Here is a 23,133-nt window from a genome sequence, read left to right as displayed (position 1 = left end):
TCTGACTCTCACTGTCTCACACACCACACCATACCACTCTCACTGTCTCATGCTGTTTCACTCTCACTCTCTCATGCTATCTCACTCACCATATCACTCTTGGTGTCTCATGCTGTCTCATTCTATCGCTTGCTGTCTCACTCTCACTGTCTCACACACCACATCACTCTCACTATCTCATGCTAGGGGCGGCACGGTGGTGTAGTGTTTAGCACTGTCACCTCACGGCAAGAAGGTTCTGGGTTCGAGCCCAGCGGCTGACGGAGGCCTTTCTGTGTGGAGTTTGCATGTTCTCCCCGTGTCTGTGTGGGTTTCCTCCGGGTGCTCCGCTTTTCCCAGCAGTCCAAAGACATGCAGGTTAGGTTAATTGGTGGCTCTAAATTGACCGTAGGTGTGAATGGTTGTTTGTCTCTATGTGTCAGCCCTGCGATGATCTGGCGACTTGTCCAGGGTGTACCCTGCTTCTCACCCATAGTCAGCTGGGATAGGCTCCAGCTTGCCTGTGACCCTGCACAGGATAAGCGGTTATAGATAATGGATGGATATCTCATGCTGTCTCACTCTCACTGTCTCACACACCGTATCACTCTCACTGTCTCATCCTGTCTCACTCTCACTGTCTCTCACATCATATCACTCTCACTGTCTCATGCTGTCTCACTCTCACTGTCTCACACACCATATCTCTCACTCTCACTGTCTCATGCTTTCTTACAGACCTCCCGAGTGATGGGTCTGGTGGGTCAAACCTGCAAAATGATATTCAAACCAGTTGACTCACCAAGACATGAAAAAACCTGCATCAGAAAAATCTAAAGTGTAATGTCCCTGATCTGTCAGGATTTATCTAAGCTTAAATTTGCCGATAAGTGTTTTTGGATTGAGTAACAGCTTATTAAACAATACATGTATATATACACATATATAGGGCTTGTACATCTTCTGGTATGTAAGAGATTAGTTGATTGGACCCTTCTGCCGGTCATGCCGACAAGTGACGAATGAAATCTGGTCCTTTCATTCACAGCAACCTGACTACTCAGCTACTTCTGAAACTGCTTTTTGGCATTTCACCTGCCGTGATTTTCCGATTGCTTTGACAAAGCCCGTGAGTATACAAGCCTACAGACATATGACAGCTGCTGTCATTGCATGCATGGACATATGTAAGTTAATCTTTATTGATATCTACTGTATGTAATTTATATCTTGTGCACACGATCAGTCATTTGTGTAATCGTGTCAGAGTAGGATGGACCAAATACACCAAAGAAAAGAAAAAGTACACCAAAGAAAAGAAAGTGTGTACATTCTAAAACGAAGTTGAGTAAAGAGTGGTCTTTTGCATTTCTGTGTATACAGCCTGTGAAAGATCAGCCAGGCAAAGGTTTCTGCACAGTGAAGATACATAATTTTTTAATAATTTATTTACAAGATAGGCCTAATGCTTTAATTTCCCTTTATATTACTGGTTTATAAGAGATCCATATGTTGGAAATATCCCAGTGTTTTAATATATCTACAATCTAGATTTGCATCTGATAGACTCTAGTGCAGGCCTGCAAGAGCCAAAAGTCTGTAATGATCTCAGACTAATGTGTGATTTATCAAATGTTAAGATCGTTGCCCCGTCAAGATAAACACTGGTCAGTGCTGTCAGACGCTAAACATGACTGTTATAAACTGTCAGCAGATATACCATCTACTTTCAAGTTTTGATATCAATATAAATGTCATAAAAATCAGCTAAAATGCTTGGAAATTGCATATTTCAATAGCATTTAAAAAAAATTCTGAGGGACCCCCCCCCCACAGGAGTGGCACACCCCTTTCTGGTCCCTTTCCCTTGACAGATTTGCTGCTGTCAATCGGTTGCTATGCAGCCTCAGACTCCAGCATCACTTTGGAAATGGACCAGCATTTGGAAGTTGGAAACTTGGGACTTATAGTCTCACTCTCACTGTCTCACACACCATACCACTCCCACTCTCACTCTCGTACACTATCTCTCTCTCTCTCTCTCTCTCTGTGTTTTCTGTTCTGTTAACAATCCGCTTTATAAAACTGCCACTTTAAGTACATTGGTTCTGCAACATAAATAAATCAGGGTTTTTTTGGATTTTCTCTCAGGCAAATGGAGAAACTAAACATTTATTTAAAAATTTTAATATTTAATCATTTTAATATAACCAAAAATATCTGATTTATTCATGATTTCTCCTCAGGCCTTTTGGAATAAATAAACACATGGCTAATAAATAAATAAATAAAATTAGTGTTAATATTTGGCTTTAATGTACATGCTGACATTTCCGATGATTTTGATGGATTTATTGGGTTTTTCTCTCAGGAGGAAAATGAATTTGTGATAGCACAGAGCCGCTGTGATAAATATTTCAACAGAATAAAAAAAGGAAAAAGTAATTTACAGTCACTGTGTGTGTGTGTTTAAATGTCAAGAGTCTGTGTGAAATAAAATTTGAAACAAAAACAACACTTTTAACATTAAAATGGTGACTGAATAACAATCACATGATGGCATGTTTTTAATGGGGTGAAATTATATCCAAAATCGTGTTTTTCTCTCTGCATTAATAATGAATAATTAACCAGTGTACTATCACTACAGATCTGCTCTACTCTTCAAAAACATTCCAGGCTCTCGGAGGGAGCAACAGAAGACCGTTCTCCCTGTTGTTCAGAGAGCATGAGTTCAAATCTCGAGAATTAAAGAGAGCAAAACTGGCCATGCTGTCTGGGTGGGAGGAGCATACCCTCTCTCTCCGACACTCTCACTAGAGACACTAGCCAATCATGGGCATCTGTGAGCTCATGCATGTGGAAGAACATACAGTAGATAGCGCTTTCCTCTGAGTGTGTTGCGCTCATGTGATGAAGGATCTCTGGCTGCTGGGTGGGAACAGGAACAAGACCAATCAGATCAGAAAACAGGAGATAAAACAGGAGATAAAAGTCTGTAATTTCAGTTCTGAAAAGATTCTCTCCCTCCTTTTTCATCTGAATGCAGACACTTTAACGTTGTGTGTTTTAACAGCTGTTTAATCCCACAACATCTGCACTGAGACTTCTGAGTGAGTCTGGAGTAAGATACAGTGGAGTCCGAGCTGAAGAGCAGCACAATCTCTGAGCTCAAATCCTATCAGAAAACTTTCCCTTATTTTCCTACAAATAATGTGGAGCATGATGATCTAGCGACAGTGCTCAGCGTAAATGAGTACACCCCCTTTTGAAAAGTAACATTTTAAACAATATCTCAATGAACACAAACAATTTCCAAAATGTTGACAAGACAAAGTTTAATATAACATCTGTTTAACTTATAACATGAAAGTAAGGTTAATAATATAAACTTAGATTACACATTTTTCAGTTTTACTCAAATTAGGGTGGTGCAAAAATGAGTACACCCCACAACAAAAACTACTACATCTAGTACTTTGTATGGCCTCCATGATTTTTAATGACGGCACCAAGTCTTCTAGGCATGGAATGAACAAGTTGGCGACATTTTGCAACATCAATCTTTTTCCATTCTTCAACAATGACCTCTTTTAGTGACTGGATGCTGGATGGAGAGTGATGCTCAACTTGTCTCTTCAGAATTCCCCAAAGAAAATAATTTCTTTACACCACAAAGGTGAAGGCTACAAGAAGATCAGCAAAGCTTTACTTATCAGTCAGAATACTGTCGCAAAAGTGGTACAAAAATTTAAGAAAGATGGAACTGCAACCATCTCACAGAGACGTCCAGGTCGTCCATGGAAGTTAACACCTCAACAGGGGCATCTTCTGATGAGAAGGGTTGAAGAAAATCGGCATGCAAGTTCACTGCAGTTATCTAAAGAAGTAGAAAGCCAAACTGGGGTGACTATTTCCCGTGACACAATACGGCGTACACTGCAGAGGAATGGCATGCATGGATGCCGTCCACGAAAGAAGCCTCTCCTAAAGCCCAAGCACAAAAAAGCCTGCCTAGAGTTTGCCAGGGCCCATGCTGACAAAGATAAAGACTACTGGGACTCTATACTCTGGAGTGATGAGACCAAGATAAATTTTTTGGAACTGATGGCTTCAAAACTGTATGGTGTCGCAAAGGTGAGGAATACAAAGAAAACTGCATGGTGCCTACAGTGAAGCATGGTGGTGGCAGTGTCCTTATGTGGGGCTGCATGAGTGCTGCTGGTGTCGGGGAGCTGCATTTCATTGATGGCATCACGAATTCACAGATGTATTGCTGTATACTGAAAGAGAAGATGCTACCATCATTCTGTGCCCTTGGTTGTTGTGCACTTTTCCAACATGACAATGATCCTAAACACACATCCAAGGCCACTGTTGGATTTCTGAAGAAGAACAGGGTGAAAGTGATTCAGTGGCCAAGTACGTCTCCTGATCTGAACCCAATCGAACACCTATGGGGAATTCTGAAGAGACAAGTTGAGCATCACTCTCCATCCAGCCACTAAAACTCAGAACTCAGAATTCATTTATTTGGATCTTCAACAAACATACATAAAGCATAAAAAAGCAAAAATAATTGAATTAGGAAATATGAGAGATCCAGGGGACCTACATTAAGGTAATAAAAATAAAACCGCTATCATGCAGGCCACCATAGGCTCCCTGCAGGAACATAAAATATTTGTAGTTAACTTTTTTTTAATTTTCATAATATGATGTTTAGGTTTGTGATAAAATTCACATTTGACTTATCTTGATAAATTTACACATAGCAATGTCACTTTTGAACAATCTTACATATATATAACATACTTAAGCATTATACATAGTAATAGGCATGCAGTCAGTGGTGTATAAACAATATTACTTTATATATATGAAGAACATCTATCTGGAACATATAAAACAATTCACAACATTACAGCTCACACTATAGTTCTGAATGATATGACGTTTAACATATAAAGACAACCCTTGAAGACTATGTGTATGAACCTTTTCTAGAATGATTTTTGGTGTGGATTTAATAGTTTGAGGTAGATCATATCTAACACATTTTTCAGCGAATTTGTGTTTAGTTCTTGGTTGATAAATTTGACTTGATGAGCGTGTATTATGAAATGGAGTTACAATATTAAAAGGTAGAGATTGAAAATAGCTGGGAAGAGTGCCTTCATGATATTTAAAATAAAATTTAAGTTTCTGTAGATAGAAAATATCTTCAAGCTTCAACAAATGGAGGTTCTTAAACAAGGGTTCTGTATGACAATTATATTTAGCACATGAAATTACTAATAATTTTCTTCTGAATCTTAAAAATCCGTTCACAATTAAATCCCCAAAGTAAGATACCAAAGTTTAGATGTGATAACACAAGAGAATTGTAAATCTTTATTTTTGCATCAAGGGGTAGAATATTTTTTAGTCTGTTTAGTATGCCTAAAGTTTAGAAATTTTGTTTGCAATTTTGTCAACATGATCTTTCCAATTGAGGTTTTCATTTATTGTTAAGCCAAGAAAATTGAATATACTGACTCTTTCAATAGAAGTATTATTTATTTGGAGATCAATGTGCCCAACTGATTTTTGTGATGTATGAAATACAATGAATTTAGATTTATTAACATTCAGTGATAACTTATTCAACAGCAACCAGTTGTTTACTTTTTGTAATTCATCATTTACTGTAGAGATGTTTGTAATTTGTTTATTATTTAAATCTATTTTGACAGTTGTTTGTAAGGTTGTGTCATCTGCATATATTATGAATGAGAAAAGCTTACTACTTGCTGTTATATCATTCATGTAAATAATAAAAAATAGGGGGCCAAGAATGGATCCTTGGGGAACACCTATGTTTAAAGATTGATGAGACGAGTTATGATCTTCAAATGATACATATTGCTTCTGATTGGATAAATAATTTTTCAAGAGTGATAGAGATAGACCTTGTATTCTATAATGACTTAGTTTAATTTTAAGTATAGTATGATCTAAGATGTCAAACGCTTTAGAAAGGTCTAAAAAAACACTAAGTGGTATATTATTATTATCAAGTTCATAGATAAGTCGATCAGTTAGTTCAAGAGCTGCAAATTCTGTTGAGTGATTAGATCGGAAGCCATATTGAGAATTTATAAATAATTTGTTAACATGAAAATAGTCGTAAAGTTGATTGTATATAATTTTTTCAAATATTTTTGACATGGCAGGAAGTAATGAAATAGGGCGGTAGTTTAAGAATTGTGTTTCATCATCTTTTTTATAGACGGGGTGACTTTGGCTATTTTTAGCAGATTTGGAAAAATGCCAGTGGTTATCATTTGATTAACTATAGTTAAAATTGGTGACAATAGTACAGATTTAATACTTTTTAATAGCTTTGTAGATATTTCATCGAATCCATAACTGGTTTTAGGTGCTAGCTTATCTATAATTTTTTCAATGTCATTCTGAGAAACAGTGTGAAAAGAAAGTTTACAATGAACATTAATTTTTAGGTATTTTTTAAAATCAAGTGGATTGGATGATGTTAGGCCTTTTGCTAAATTTCCTCCAATATTAATACAAAAGTCATTACATTTTTCAGCAATAGTTAATTTGTCAGTTATAATTTTGTCATTATCTCTGAAATAGATTGGAAAAACTTTCTTTTTACTTGTCCTATTGAGAATATTATTTATTGCTTTCCATGTTTTTTTAATATCTGACTTATACTTGTCAAAAAGCTGGTTGTAATATTTACACTGACAGATGCGGATAAGTTTCCTAATGATGTTATTGTAAGTATCTAAATTAGTTTTAGCTTTAATGTACTCTTGAGATTCAGGGTCTGTTGATTTTTTTATTCTATATAATTTATCTCTGTATTTTATTGATCTTAAAATGCCTTCAGTCATCCATGCTGATTTTTTGTGTTTGTACTTGTTGAATTTGACTATTTTCGTAGGAAAATGCTTTTTCTTAGCTTGTTGTATGACATCATGTAGTAGTAAATATGTCTCATTTGGATCAGCATTATTGTCTGTGTTAATGTTATACTTTTGCAGAAAAGATGCAATTTCATCTTTAAATTTGTTGATGGTCTCAGTGTTTTGCAGTGATAGGCTTACATATTTTGATCTTTGTTTAGTGATAAGGTAGTTGTCTAGGAAAGTGAAATATGGTTGATGATCTGAAAATTTAGTCAATAATATACCAGAACTAGTGCTAATGGTTTCTTCAGATAGTTTACAGAAGGAGTTATCTATGAGGCTACCATGTTTATTTGAGAAACGTGTTGGAAGAGTGATTTTTGGATAGAAACTATAGTTTGTCAGCATATCAAAGTAGTCACTAATATGATTTTTTGAGTTAACTTTAAGTAGGTCAATGTTGTAGTCACCAACCAGTATTATATTACTGTTTTTGTCTAATTGGTTTAGTATAGTTGAAAGTTCAGAAGTAAAACTAGAGTAATCTGCAATTAGTTCTCTTGGGGGCCTATAAATATTAACAATAATTATTGGTTTTTTTCTTAGAACCTTTGTTACTTACTTTGATAACCTGCCCTTCCCACATAGAGAAATAATCTAATTTCATCAAAATTTCATAGCCAAAGTCACTGTGTATATAAGTAACGAGACCACCATACTGGCTACAGGATTTGGGTTGATCCAACATTACATAGTTTTTTTAACTGTAAGTGTGATTTATCAGATTTTGCAGACAGCCAGCTTTCTTGTATGCATATAACACTGAAGTGAAAATCAGTTACTTGTAAGGATTCTATAAACAGATTGAATTCATTAAATTTTGCATTAATTGATTGAATATTAGTGCTAAATATTGCAAATACATCTTTCTTTTTATCAATTAAATCCTTAAATGCATCATAGTCATAATAAGGTGAATGTTTTATAAGTTCAATTTGGTAATCCTCATCATCATCTGATACATTACTATGCATTATGTGAGTTAGAGAATTACATTCAACACCACCTGCATGTTTTAAGATATCATCATCCAGGGTCATAACTTATGAAAGGTAGTGAAACAAAATGTGACAAAATGAATAACATTATGATAAAACATTTGTACAATAAGCCATAAGTGTAAAATGTTGCATAAACAAAGAAACCTGCAAAGGAGGAAGCTAGTAAGAAATACAGTATAAAATAGTACAGGTAACAATAAATTGGAACACACATGCAAGTGAACCAATTACAGCTACATACAATTGCTGACATGCATTTATTCATTTGAATCGATGCTTATACTGTGTCAGTGTGGTTCTTAATCCTGTATAATCTGATGCTTCAATACTGAAATAAGCTAAACTAGGGGTCATGACATTTGCAATTGGTATTATTTGTAAGACATACTAATTGTCTGAAGGAGTACATTAGATTATTCAACAGATTGATTGCTTCAACACAATATTTGATAAACAAATCAGTACATATATGTGTATGGCAGACATAGTTTTACATGTGTTCATTAATACACAAATATTTGATAAGTAGTTTAAATAAATGTGACATAAAAAAACCTGATATACCTCATATGTAATGACTAACATAATATTTGACAGGTCATTAAGTGCTTTATAAGGGGCACCCGGCACATAATCTTATTATTTAACTGATGCTATTTTACTTGTAGGCTCAAGTTAGATGTTCCCTGACTTTCATTAGGATACGCCCCAAATTGTTACGACCATCCCACTTATCTCTGTTAAAGACAATTTTGTTTGATAGCGCAATCCCACATCCCCAGAATTTGTCATTCTTTGATGCTTCTACGAGCTCATTTGAACCAGTTTGTATCAGGAAGTTCATTATTGAGTCATTCTGTTGAAATTTCTTCATACACACATCATGCATGATGTCAATACAGTTCTTTTCCCATTCAGATCTGTTGTAGTTTTTGACTTGTTGTCCAAGCCTGTGGCATTCAGAAGGTGTAGATGCTTTTCTCACTTCTGCAGCACTCTTATCATCATTGAAAAATGAGCATTTCTTATACTGAAACAGCTGTTCTGCAGAATGGTACACAAAGCCATCTTCTGTTATGGGAGATTTGCAAAAATTGGAGAGAGGACTGGCACCTGAGTAAAAGGCGGTAATATTGTCTTTGGATGGAGAGAAGATTTTGTGAGGATGGAGGTCATCTGGGAGCCTAGAGAGTGTCTCTGTGGTGTAGATATGGCCATCAATGTTTAGCTTGTCTACACTGAGTGTTGCCCTTTTTCTCTGTTTACGTGCCTCAGTGAGGATAGGTCGCAGGATTTGCCTGCAGTTTTGTATTGCAACTGGAAAGTCTTCATCCACAAAAACATTAGTCCCTTTCAGCTCACGCCTTGCATTCCACACATTTTCCCGGTCACCATACCAGCGAAATTTCACAATAATTGTCCGAGGTCTTTTAGAGAGATTTTGTTTTGTCCCAGGGGTATGACATCTCACAATGCGAATGTTATCCACAGCAGACATTTTCATTTTTTCCTTCAGAACTTGTCGAACTTTATCCTGACATTGTGCCCATGTCTCCCCTTCACTCTCAGATATGCCATTAAACAAGAGATTGTCTCTGCGAGATTGTGCCTCAAGTTTATAGATATACTCTTTCAGCTCTTTATTTTCACTTTTGAGAGTGGACATTTCATCATGGATCTTACTTACAGAATCAGTGCAGCTGTTGACCTTGGCTTGTAGTTCAGTGAAGTCCTCCTGTGTATATCCAAGTGAATTTGTTATGTCAATCAGCTGGTGAAAAACAAAATCCAGAGCTTTTGTAAGATATTCCAGCTTAGCTTTGGTGTTAGAGTTGCCAGGGTCAGGCCCAATATCACTGGTGTATGTATCTATGTCTCCCACCTGTTGTATATGCTTTACTGACATGCTGGACTGCAGCCTATTTCTTACAGGGTCATTAATCTGATTTCCCTGATGGTTATATCCAACTACTTTATTACTTCTGTTTTTACTCATGTTTGCTGCTTTGTCCATATAAGAAAGTTTCAAATCACATTCAGATTAACAGTAGAAAAACCTCACTTAAGCACAGAGCTGAAATTCAAAACAACCTGCTGGCAGCCATCTTGAATAGGGTGTGTCTCTCAAATGAGCATGAGGATCAAAAGAGGTCATTGTTGAAGAATGGAAAAAGATTGATGTTGCAAAATGCCGCCAACTTGTTCATTCCATGCCTAGAAGACTTGGTGCTGTCATGAAAAATCATGGAGGCCATACAAAGTACTAGATGTAGTAGTTTTTGTTGTGGGGTGTACTCATTTTTGCACCACCCTAATCTGAGTAAAACTGAAAAATGTGTAATCTAAGTTTATATTATTAACCTTACTTTCACGTTATAAGTTAAACAGATGTTATATTAAACTTTGTCTTGTCAACATTTTGGAAATTGTGTTCATTGAGATATTGTTTAAAATGTTACTTTTCAAAGGGGGTGTAATCATTTACGCTGAGCACTCTATCTATCTATCTATCTATCTATCTATCTATCTATCTATCTATCTATGTCTGTGTGTTGGTGTATGCAGGAGATTCACAATCATTTTCCTCTGAGGGAGATTAGATGTGTGTGTGTGTGTGTGTGTGTGTGTGTGTGTGTGTGTGTGTGTGTGTGTGTGTGTGTGTGTGCGTGCGCTTGTGTGCATGCGCATAAGCGATTCTGGAAAGGATAAAACGCACTACATTAATCTGAAGCACTCCATTACTTATATAATACTCTCTCTTTCTCTCTCTCTCCATCAGTCTGTCTTTATCAGTCTCTCCCTCTGTCTCAGTCTCTCCCTCTCTCTGTCCTCTCTCTCTCTCTCTCTCTCTCTCTGTCTTAAGAAGTCAGGAATGGGACAGTGATCATGAAAAGCGAAGCTCATTGTGTGAGTTTAATCCTCTATCCTGTGTGTGTGTGTGTGTGTGTGTTGGGGGGGGTTTAACCAGCATGACTGAAAACCCCAGTGTGCAGAAAGCAAACAGGTCCAGAACAAACCATCTGCCTCACACACACACACACACACACACACACACACACACACACACACACACACACAGGTTCTTAACCTCTTAATACGACTCTACCTGAAACTCCTTCTGATGGAAAACAATCTGTAGTAGGGTTCTACATAGAACTGTTAAGGGTTCTCCACAGGGATAACTGAAGTATTTTCTTCACTTGGATGAACAGAACATTAACAAATGAAGATAATCATCTGAAAATGTTCATGATAATAATATAGTGTGTTGAATGTCATGATACATGGTGTAATCTCAAGATATTCATTGTCAGTTACAGTGTAAGTTTGTGGCAGCCTTCAAACATGGCTGCCACGGATTACAACTCCTAAGTGCCACAGCACCCTCCCTGTCCCAAGTTCTGATTGGGAGTACACCTATTTCTAATCGCTCTCCCTATATAAGCATGCCAAACACTTCAGCCTGTTGCAAAGTATCATTCTGTGTTCTCGTACCTGATCATACCGAGCCTTTCTGTTTCTTTGGCCTGACTCTAGTTCATCTGACTTCTGCTACATATTTAGTGACTTTGAGACTGTGGTTTACCTCTGACATTCTGATTGTACATTGACCGATCTTTGGCATGAACCTGACTTTGATTCTCGTCTCACGACTTGGATTTGTTCACCAGTTTGCGACGCACCCGCTCTCCCCTGCAATTGCGTCTGTAGGTGCCTGCACTCTGACATTCATCACTTACCCAGATAACCGACTTATTAATAAGGGGTTTATGGCTATAAATAAGATGTGGTAGTGGTAGTGTTCTGGGTTTGTTTTTTGGCACTTCCTGTTTTGACTTTAAAGGAGATACACAGAACCATGGCCTCACTTTTTGTTTATAAATGCCTTGAGACCTCAAGAATGGCATAGGAATAGTTTTAAGCATTAACAATAAATCTAATATAGTCATTTTTACGATTAAAATGATTCATACAGGTAGCGGTCTGAGTGAATGACCTTGACATCTGTGACGTCACAGCAGGAAGTCTATCGGTCTCATCGCCATTTTCAGTATACTAAAACACAGAGCGAACTGCAACTTCTATCCTCCTTTTGAGCTAATTTATCGCTATGCCACGTAGATGTGTTGCTGGCGGGTGCAGCAACACGACAGAAGGTGGATTTATGTTGCATTCATGGCCCCAGAATGTTCAAACTGCAAAGATTTGGACGTATTTTGCGAGAAATTCAAGGATTGGGTGCCTACGAAGTGGTCTCTCCTCTGCTCTGCACATTTTACTGAGGACTTGTACAAAACCTCTGATCTGTTGAGGAGAGTTGGCTATAAGCCCGTATTGAAAAAGGGTTTAGTACCAACAATTAAAGGAAAAGAAAACTACAAGAAAAAGAAAGTAAGTTCAGTTGCACCAGTTCTCCTGGAGTGTGGGCCAGGCAGTAATGGCAGAGTACTCAGTATGGAGAAAATGGAGGATGAGTGGACCAGCCGTCTGATTTCTCCGCTGGATATCACCCCCCCAGATATGCTTGCCTCAGCAGCAACATCTTGCCCTTACATGGAAGAAGTGAATGAACAAAGAACTGAACGAACAACTGAAAGTCAGATTATTTCAAAACAATCAGCCACAAGATCGGCCTTCAAGAAGTGAGAACACAGACGGGTAAGATGCGACTCTCATTTGGTTATATAACAACAAAAACAACAACACTCGTTGTTTACCTGCATTTAGATTAATACATGTAACTTGTATTGTGTGTTTAAGTTACTGGTATAAGATTATTTAATTTCCTTCAGAATGTGATTGTCTCAGTTCATCTGATTATTTAATTAGCCTTTTATGTTTTATCAGTGAAAATGCATGCATGTACATGTATGTTGCATAAGTTATAACGCCTATCATGTTTTAATGAGAGTTACATGAGACTGTCAGTTCAATTCCATCCAGTTCTCTAGACGGCTTTGTTCTCTGGCTTTATTTCGTAAGGTGGGGGCCTCCATGGCCGACGTGTTACTATCGGATTCACTTTCCGATGGTTCGAACTGATATGGTTCTACGTGTATAGCAGTAGCATGTACACACACTCCAATTTCAGGACTATCACAGTCAGATGTATTACTATCTGAGGAATCCGAATGAAGACGTCATTGCAACCACTCTCGCCTGCCAAATCTGGCTTTGGCCTATAGCACCGGTTCCTGCTGTGACGTCACCCACTCAGGGCTGGCTGGCTCAGCGGGGCAGCTCGAATGCCAACTTTACGGTCGATTTTAACTCTCAAAAATATTTTTTTAAAATTCCCAATTACGCAGCATACAAGAGTCAAGAATGGAGATACTATCCACTCAGAAATGTATTTAAAAATAAAGGTTCTGCATATCTCCTTTAAATATGTCACATGATCAGGTCACTAAACAGACCAGAGAGAGTCAATGAAACAAATAAAATTACACAAATGTGAAAACTCTCCTCTGTCTGAGTGAATGGCTCTCGTCTCTGGGCTGATGAGCCACTTAAAGATAAATAATTTATATGAATGTGTTTGACTGAAGGTACTGAAACAGGCGATCTCATACAGAGGCTGCTCTGGATCATGATTAGATGAACTACAGACAAATTTTCTCAAAGGTTTATTGTCTCTGCTGCAGTGTTGGTTATTATCACATCTTACGTTGTACCTACAGTATAAACACTGTTTATAAAACTTCCTGTACTGTTCACTCTGTACATTGTTGAAGATTTTTTTTTTTATTTCACAGTGTATGTGGGCACACTGTAGGTCATCTGTGAAGAGGTGGGTCAGAGGACAGGTAAGATGGCGGCAGAGTACGCTTGTATTGTGTCCTTACTACTCGCTCACATATTCATAGAACGTACTACAGTACAGTTACAGTTGGTTAGTTGGTACTTGACTGTCCTTAGTATATACTGAGAATTCGGATGCAGCCATTAGCCCATTGCAGCTCAAAACTAGGGGGGCATGTCACGCTGTGTAATCATGTGACATAACTGTCACAGGAACATACAGCACTAGGCTCATTACTGTTAGCCCTGTTAGCCTCGCTTCATATCATTCTGTGTGTTTTTTGTATGGCCGCTAGTGGTTCTGTTACATGCAGTTTAAAAAAAAAAAATCACAAATAATCCTCGTTAAAACATTTGTTAAGATAAGATGATGATGATCCCCAAAATAGGAAACCTTTTATTAATTTTTCTTTCAGTCTTAGCCCTGCTAGCCCATTCATACAAGCCACTCCGGTTACTATGCTAGCGTTAGTGACATCTTCAGCAGACACTATAGCACAGCCTTGAGTGTGATATTGCTTAAATATTCTCTCATATGAAATAAATGGGTCTCTGGAAGACTTTCACATGCTTTTATATATACACAGAAATTTAAACAAACATGAATAACAACAACAACAACAAAAACCCAAAGACACACATTGATTGACTCCTGAGTGGCACAACAGAATTGCTAGTTCGAATCCTGATGATGCCGCAGCCATCCAGGGCTGGAAGCTCAAGAGAGAAAAATTGGCCTGTACTCTCAGGGAGGGAGGGAGGGCTGGCATATTCTCTCACCCCAGTCAATTACAGTGACGCTAGCCAATCATGGGCATCTGTGAGTGCATGCATGTAGAAGTGGGCGGATAGCGCTTTCCTCAGAGTGTGTTACATTGCCCCCTCATGGTGCATAAGTGGTAAGTAAGTTGGCTGGTGTCACATGCCTCAGAGGGAATACATGATAGTCCTCGCCCTTCCTATCGTATGATAGCGGAGACCTAACTGGTAGGTGGGAACTGAGAACTGGCCACATTTAACCCTTTGATGCAAAACATGGGTTAAAAGTGACCCAGCTGAGTTTTCATCTTCTATATCTTTGCAATAAATTAATTCCATCATTCAGTATTCAAGGTATTCCTCAATTAACTTGTTTTTGATCATCATACATCCTTATTTTATTTTTTCCTTTCTTACTTTTTGAATAAAAACCCTTTTTGTATCACTACCCTTCTAATGCACAACATGGGTCAAAAACGACCTGCATTCATTTTCCAGGTTATTTCATGTATGGCTGAGTGTTTCTATGAGATACTTTTGAAATAAATTCATTTTGTCATTTACTTTTCCAAATATGCAGTAAATATCTTGTTTTTGTTTAGCACAAATCATCATTTTTATTTTTCCTTTCTTAAGTCATGAACAAGCACAGCTTTTGTAATTCTACATCAAGTTTACACACATGGGTCAGAACCGACCCGCATGCATTTACTACAGCGTTTGGTGGGAACTGTGAATTGTGCTTGTGTCAGACATTTCACAGCTCAGCACAGCGCCCTTTGCCCATCTAATACATGTAAGTAATGTTTTTTAATTGTTCTAACATTACCTTAGAAAAAAATTGATTATGTTTAGGTTACCTTGAGAGTGAGTAGATTACTTGTCAGAAAATTACAAGTAATTACTATTAGCTACCTAGCTGTTGACATATTCTACTTTAGTTAGCTAATTTTATTGTAGTTGGCTTAGCTAACTACATAGTTAATAAATAAATAACTGGCCCCATTCACTGCTAAAGTAATTACTTGAAACAAATTTCCAGCATGAAATAACCTGGAAAATGAATGCGGGTCATTTTTGACCCATGTTGTGCATTAGAAGGGGTGTGCATATGTTTTGCATCAAAAGGTTAAATTAAGGAGAAAACTGGGAAAAAATAAACATCATTCACAAAGTAAAGTCTGAAAATTATGTGTTGGGGTTTTTTTCTGTAGGAAATTTTCACTGTCCTTGATTTGCATTTACGTCATAAATAGAACTGAAATGTATTTATTTATTTAACTCCCTTTTAAAATCCTGTTCTTGTGAAGTGAAATGGATTATTCCAGATGCTGAGGAAGGCGGCGGTGAGGTGATTAGTCAAGTGATTGTACTTCAGTCCTGATCACAAGCTCAGTGGGAGAAAAGCTCACTCCCTCATCACTCTCTTATTTTTACTTTTCAGGAATAAAAATGTGTTTCAGATCTTAAACACAGGCTCAGAGAGTAACTGTAAGGTTGTTTATATACCTAAATGTAGAGAAAATAAAGTGATAAACACAATGAGCTTAAACTACTATGAGATTAAACTACACTGACATGCAGCACCACACACAGCACCCAGGATCTCTCAGGCTGTGTCCTAAATAACACACTGAAGTGCGCTTTGCTCTTACAGGAAAAAAAAAAGCAGAATATGCAGTCTATATTTTTCTCTAATACAAAGCACCTTTCACTTTATGAATTGGGACACAGCTCACACACACACACACACACACACACCTCAGAACAATGCACACTTTACTGACTAAATCACGTGTTGCCTCCCACAATAGTGCACTTTACTCTATGAATCAGGGCACAGTCTGTATTTTACCTTAACCCCAAAGCATGCATTACTCTGAATTTCCTCTAGAACTGAAGCACAATTCACTGAACCAGAACACAACCTTTACTTGATTCCCCCCTTTTCCTCAAAGCACACCTTTCATGGTGTGAATCATGACATGAGCTATAATTTTCCCCAAACCCTACTTCACTCCTTAAATCAGGACACAGCGTGGAAGTTGTGTTAAATAAAGGGGGGAAAAAATCTGCTTTAATTTCTAGAATAAATTGTAGGTTGTGTCTTAATTCACTGAGTAGTGTGCTTTATGTAGGCCTACTCGGTATTCCCCCTTAAATGCCAATTACACTACTTGATGAATTAGGGCACAGAATATAAATGTGCTTTTTTTTAAAGAAATTATTTTCACAAGTCATTATATGAATCAGGACACACTCTGTTTATGTCCAGGAGCAAAGTACACTTCACTGAATCAATCAGGACACAGGCTATGATTTCCCCAAGGAACAAAGCACAGACTATATTTCCTTTGAAAATAAATAAATAAATAAATAAATAGAAACACTGAATTTGAATCAGGACACAGCCTATGAGAAATAAAACACACACTATATTTTGCTTAGGTGCAAAGTGATGAATCAGGACACAGCCTTGAATTTCCTCTATAATATAAATTTCAGTAAATCAGGAAACACTCTAGAAGAAAAACAATTCATATTTCACTTTTAATCACACCTGTGTGTGTGTGTGTGTGTGTGTGTGTGCTACACATTAAGGACCAGAATATAAAACCAACATTAGAACATTTTTGGGAAGTGAGGACATTTTAGCTGGTCCTCACTTCTTCAAAGGGCTGTTTGAGGTTTAAGACTTAGTTTTAGGGCTCATCTCATCATCTCTAGCCGCTTTATCCCACAGGGTCGCAGGCAAGCTGGAGCCTATCCCAGCTGACCACGGGCGAAAGGCGGGGTACACCCTGGACAAGTCGCCAGGTCATCACAGGGCTGACACATAGACACAGACAACCATTCACACTCACACCTACGGTCAATTTAGAGTCACCAGTTAACCTAACCTGCATGTCTTTGGACTGTGGGGGAAACCGGAGCACCCGGAGGAAACCCACACGGACACGGGGAGAACATGCAAACTCCGCACAGAAAGGCCCTCGCCGGCCCCGGGGCTCGAACCCGGACCTTCTTGCTGTGAGGCGACAGCGCTAACCACTACACCACCGTGCCGCCCTAGTTTTAGGGCTCAGGTTAGAAGGTTAAGGGTTCGGCATTTAGTTGTGATGATTAAGGTTATAGTGAGGGGCTATGGAATGCATTATGTCAGTGAGTGTCCCCACAAAGACAGAAGTGAGAGAGAGAGCGAGAGAGAGAGCGTGTGTAAATCTCTGTCACTGAGAATAAAGTCATGTTTTAAAGTTGTGTAAGTGTTAATGTTGATGTTTATTTTCATGTTCTCTCGTGATAAAGTGAATGTTGCAGGTGAGCGCGCGCTGCTGAGTGCTGAGGATCATGTAATGGTCTGTGTTGTAACGTAGACTTTAGCGTCTGTGGAGCTGTCCGCGGTGCTGAAATCTTAATGCTCTCTGAAAAGAAACGTCAAAGCGCGCACTTTTTATTATTGCATCTAACACACACACACACACACACACACACACACACAGACTAATCCGTCCTCACCTGTGCGCGGAACAAACACACCGGTAGTAAAGTCGATAAAAGACGCAACGAGACAAAAGAGAATTGAAATAGTAATAAAATTCTAGTCTTACCTTCAACACTCAGGATTAAACTCGCCCTGTGTGTGTGTGTGTGTGTGTGTGTGTGAGATGAGAGAGAGTGTTTATCTTCTCAGCCCGAGTTCAGCGCCTTTCAGAACAAATCCATCCTCTACACTGATCTCGGAGTAAAAGCCCCGCCCTCAGCGAAGATGGCGACGCGCCTTGACGTCACGAAGGGCGTGGTCACCCTGCGCGTGAATTTCCCGCAGAGACGCCTCAGAGACTCACATTAAAAACAAGAAATAAAAGTAAAACATTCAAATCAGACTTAAATCTGAAACCCTTGCCATGAGGACTTAAATAACGTTTTATTCCCCCCAGCAACATGGGGTCACGTGACGTATTAAGCCCTAATTTGGGCGTGGTCAGGATTTTAACATTGAGCACATTGGAGCTCTTTAGTAATCATTTATTTCTAAACTGATTTCTAATGGTATTCGTGTTTAAAAATAAGTCTTCACGAAGGAAGTGACGTCATTAATATTGCGGCCGTATGCAATTAAAGGTCAAAAGGTCAAGTCACTGATTAGGTCTTTGGTTCTCTGTGCTTAGATACAAGTTTCAAACACAAAACATTCTGTTTAAATTAAGGGTCATTAGCAACACACACGAGAGAGAGAGAGAGAAATCACCCCTTCCAGCAGGGGTGTGTCCTGTCCTGATTATACACACTCCAGTCCCACTGACACACACACACACACACAGACACAGGAGTTGATCAATAACACTTAAGGTTTTTATGTCTCAGTGCTGCTCATCAACATCCTCTGTGTGTATGAGAGAGAGAGAGAGAGAGAGAGAGAGAGAGAGATCTGGTTAGAAAAAGAGATGGGGAAAGAATTTGAAATATAATCTGATGGTGAATTCTGTCATATGAGGACACGACACATGGAGGTGAAATAAAACAGAGAGAGAGCAAGAGAGAGCTGAAGGACACTAGAGTGATGAAGTAACCCACTGCAGGTGGGAGGTGTGTGTGGTGTATGGTGTGTGTGTCACAGTTGGAAGATGTTGCTTTTTTTCTCACTGCATATAAATCAAATGCAAGACTTGCTCGTTTGCATACATACATATTCATTACATTCATACTTGCATATTTATATATGCTGATATTTGCTGATGTTTCTAATCGGTTACTTTATCACTATAAACCTCTCTCTGCTGTATTCTGATTGGTTAGGCTGTGTCATGTGACCACACAGGAACTGGGTGGTATTAATGTTATAATTAAAGTGGGATTTATTTAAATATTGATTTTAATTTAAAAAAATATTTTCAGATTAACACTGTGTGTTCATAATCATGTGGGGTTTTGTTGTTCCTCCTCCATTCTAGCATATTTTAGCTAATTTCACTAATTAGCACACTAGTGAATTATCTAGCTAGCTAGAAAACCACTGAGACTCTGTAGACAACTGACTGAAGAAATCACTAAAGCAAATTTATGCGATTGCTTACACACGTGTTGTGGAATTTGTGGCAAAACACAAGCCAAATAAGACACACCACTTGGAGATAAACATCTGTCTTCTAAGTCACAATGTCACCCCCACCCCCGTCAAAACCTAACAATCCTTTGTTAAAACTGCATTTTTCCAATAAAATGATACACACACATGCACTGTTTGAATTACACTTTCAAAGCAGCAACAACACACTTTGTACACCTTTTTAGTTTCCTCATACAGCCTTTGTTGAAAGATTATTCCAGTCCAGCCCATCTACAATATTATAGGGAGCAGCCTGAAGGTTAGAGAAGTAGCCTTGGGCCCAAAGGGTTGCTGGTTCAATTCCCAGGACTGGCAGAAAAACGTGAGGGGAGTTGAATGAATGAACACCACTTTCCCTTCCCTCTGGATCATAGCTGAAGTGCCCTTGAGCAAGGCACCTAACCCCAAACTGCTCTCCAGGTGCTGTAGCATAGCTGCCCACTGCTCTGGGTATGTGTGTGTGGTCATTGCTCACTTGTGTGTGCATGCATGTGTTCACTGCTTCAGATTGGTTAAATGCAGAGGAGGAATTTCACTATGCTTGTGTACATGTGACCAAATAAAGGCTTCTTCTTCCTCTTGCTTGCAGAAGAGCCAGGCAGGCATGTGGTTGGCGCTCATGCATTTTCCAATGCAAGCTGAAAAGATTCCTCAATCAGATTGAAAAATGGGGAGTAATGAGGCACGTATACAATTGTGAAATGATTGTAGTTGGTGAACTAGTCCTGGGCCAGAGCAGCCTGGTGGAAAAGAACATTATCAAAGATGACAACAAATCTGGGCTGCTCTGGTCCATCCCATACATCTGCAGTACATGCATTCAGAAATATGGTTATGCGTGCAGTATTGTAGGACCTAAGTTGGCATGGTGATGGAAAACTCCTTGCAAACTAATGGAAACACACAAGGTCATAATTATCCTGTGCTGCCCAGGGACATTCACAATGGCTCTTTCTCCTATAATATTTCATTCCTGACGTCTGGTTTTAGCGAGACTGGATCAAGCTTCATCAATGTAAATGAACTCATGAGACTGTGCACCTGCATCAAAGTCCAGGGCTCTCTTCAATAAAAAAAACAAAAACAAAACAAAACATACACTGTACTGTGAATATGGTGTAACTCAAAATAGGACCACAATGTCTACATTTTCACACAAGAATGGGGGAGTGGGTTGGATCAGACACATTCAGCCACAACTACAAGCTACAGGCAAGGTCGGTGCCCCCACAGACAGCCTCAAGAATCTATATCTGTGTCTATACAGTGACAACAGAACCAATCTTCTGCCATTACTGCATTACAGTATAGTACAGTGACACTCACTGACACACAGTTATAGTGAAGATCTTTGACTCTAACGCAGTTTCTCTCAAATGGAGCTCTGTATAGCTGCTTCATGGTAAGTTGGTGTTGAGGCCAGATGCAGCAGAGTGTTGATATACTAACACAGTTGATATTGTGGAATGTTGTGTGATCTGCGATGATTTTCTCTCGTTGTTGATGGCGGATGGTGTGGTTTGATGATGATGTCATTGATTAGGTACTTTTTTATATAGTACACTTTCATACTGTACACAGTAACATCAAAACTATATCACACATACTACTCAGAACTGTAACCATTATTATTTTGTTCACTGAGGAGAACCCATTCCTCAGCCCATTCCTCCATGCAGAACAGCTTCAACTCTGGGATGTTGGTGGGTTTCCTCACATGAACTGCTCGCTTCAGGTCCTTCCACAACATTTCGATTGGATTAAGGTCAGGATTTTGACTTGGCCATTCCAAAACATCAACTATATTCTTCTTTAACCATACTTTGGTAGAACGACTTGTGTGCTTAGGGTTGTTGTCTTGCTGCATGACCCACCTTCTCTTGAGATTCAGTTCATGGACAGATGTCCTGACATTTTCCTTTAGAATTCGCTGGTATAATTCAGAATTCATTGTTCCATCAATGATGGCAATCCGTCCTGGCCCAGATGCAGCAAAACAGACCCAAACCATGATACTACCACCACCATGTTTCACAGATGGGATAAAGTTCTTATGCTGGAATGCAGTGCTTTCCTTTCTCCAAACATAATGCTTCCCATTTAAACCAAAAAGTTCTATTTTGGTCTCATCCGTCCACAAAACATTTTTCCAATAGCCTTCTGGCTTGTCCACGTGATCTTTAGCAAACTGCAGATGAGCAACAATGTTCTTTTTGGAGAGCAGTGGCTTTCTCCTTGCAACCCTGCCATGCACACCATTGTTGTTCAGCATTCTCCTGATGGTGGACTCATGAACATTAACATTAGCCAATGTGAGAGAGGCCTTCAGTTGCTTAGAAGTTACCCTGGGGTCCTTTGTGACCTCACCGACTATTACACCCTTTGCTCTTGAAGTGATCTTTGTTGGTCAACCACTCCTGGGGAGGGTAACAATGGTCTTGAATTTCCTCCATTTGTACACAATCTGTCTGACTGTGGATTGGTGGAGTCCAAACTCTTTAGGGATGGTTTTGTAACCTTTTCCAGCCTGATGAGCATCAACAACACTTTTTCTGAGGTCCTCAGAAATCTCCTTTGTTCGTACCATGATACATTTCCACAAACGTGTTGTGAAGATCAGACTTTGATAGATCCCTGTTTGTTAAATAAAACAGGGTGCCCACTCACACCTGATTGTCATCCCATTGATTGAAAACACCTGACTCTAATTTCACCTTCAAATTCACTGCTAATCCTAGAGGTTCACGTACTTTTGCCACTCACAGATATGTAATATTGGATCATTTTCCTCAATAAATAAATAAATAAATAAATAAATGACCAAGTATAATATTTTTGTCTCATTTGTTTAACTGGGTTCTCTTTATCTACTTTTAGGACTTGTTTGAAAATCTGATGATGTTTTAGGTCATATTTATGCAGAAACATAGAAAATTCTAAAGGGTTCACAAACTTTCAAGCACCACTGTAATACTGTCGGACTAAACTGTATTGTACTGTGATGCAGAATGATGTGCAGCAATTAGGTACAGTCAAGTGTAGAAAGTTGAAGACCTACCTATTCTCCGGTCTAAATATCTGTATTATGGATGTTACTGTATAGTGACTCAGGTTGAGCTGGACTCTCTGCCCAGCCTCCCTGTTAGGCCATGATTTATGACACAGCCCACATAAGTGGCCTGAATGTCCTTGGAAATATGTCTCTGTCTATTGCCTGGTCCCCTTCCTTGTTCTTATCCTCATTCTCCTCTGACTCCTACTCTTCTTCTTTTCACTCTCACTGCCTCCATGTTTACAATGTTCTCACAAAAGACATGAGTTTACCTGAGGTCTATTTTTAGTGCTAAGAATCAACCAGACTGATTTGTGTTCAACTACTGTAGCGTGTAAGTGTTTTCATGTGTCTGTGTTGCCAATTTCAGATATGTTTTGCATTTCGAATAGAAGTGTTTTCCCAATAATGGCAAAAGATTTCATTCTCGAATGACGTGTCTAATCTAAGAAACAG

At 38.7% G+C, this 23,133-nt stretch overlaps 1 protein-coding gene across 1 annotated transcript in view; it reads right to left on the bottom strand.

Moving 5' to 3' along the window:
• snap25b (synaptosome associated protein 25b) overlaps positions 1-18,212 on the bottom strand; it is a 57,511-nt gene extending 39,299 nt beyond the window's left edge. The window contains exon 1 of the mRNA XM_060932975.1: positions 18,127-18,212. The gene's annotated coding sequence lies outside the window, so the exon portion shown is untranslated. The remainder of the gene's footprint in view (positions 1-18,126) is intronic.
• Between the last annotated feature and the right edge of the window lie 4,921 nt (positions 18,213-23,133).

The sequence above is a fragment of the Neoarius graeffei genome, chromosome 11 (assembly GCF_027579695.1).
Source record: "Neoarius graeffei isolate fNeoGra1 chromosome 11, fNeoGra1.pri, whole genome shotgun sequence".
Lineage (NCBI taxonomy): Eukaryota > Metazoa > Chordata > Actinopteri > Siluriformes > Ariidae > Neoarius > Neoarius graeffei.
This window is presented reverse-complemented; position numbering and strand designations above follow the sequence as displayed.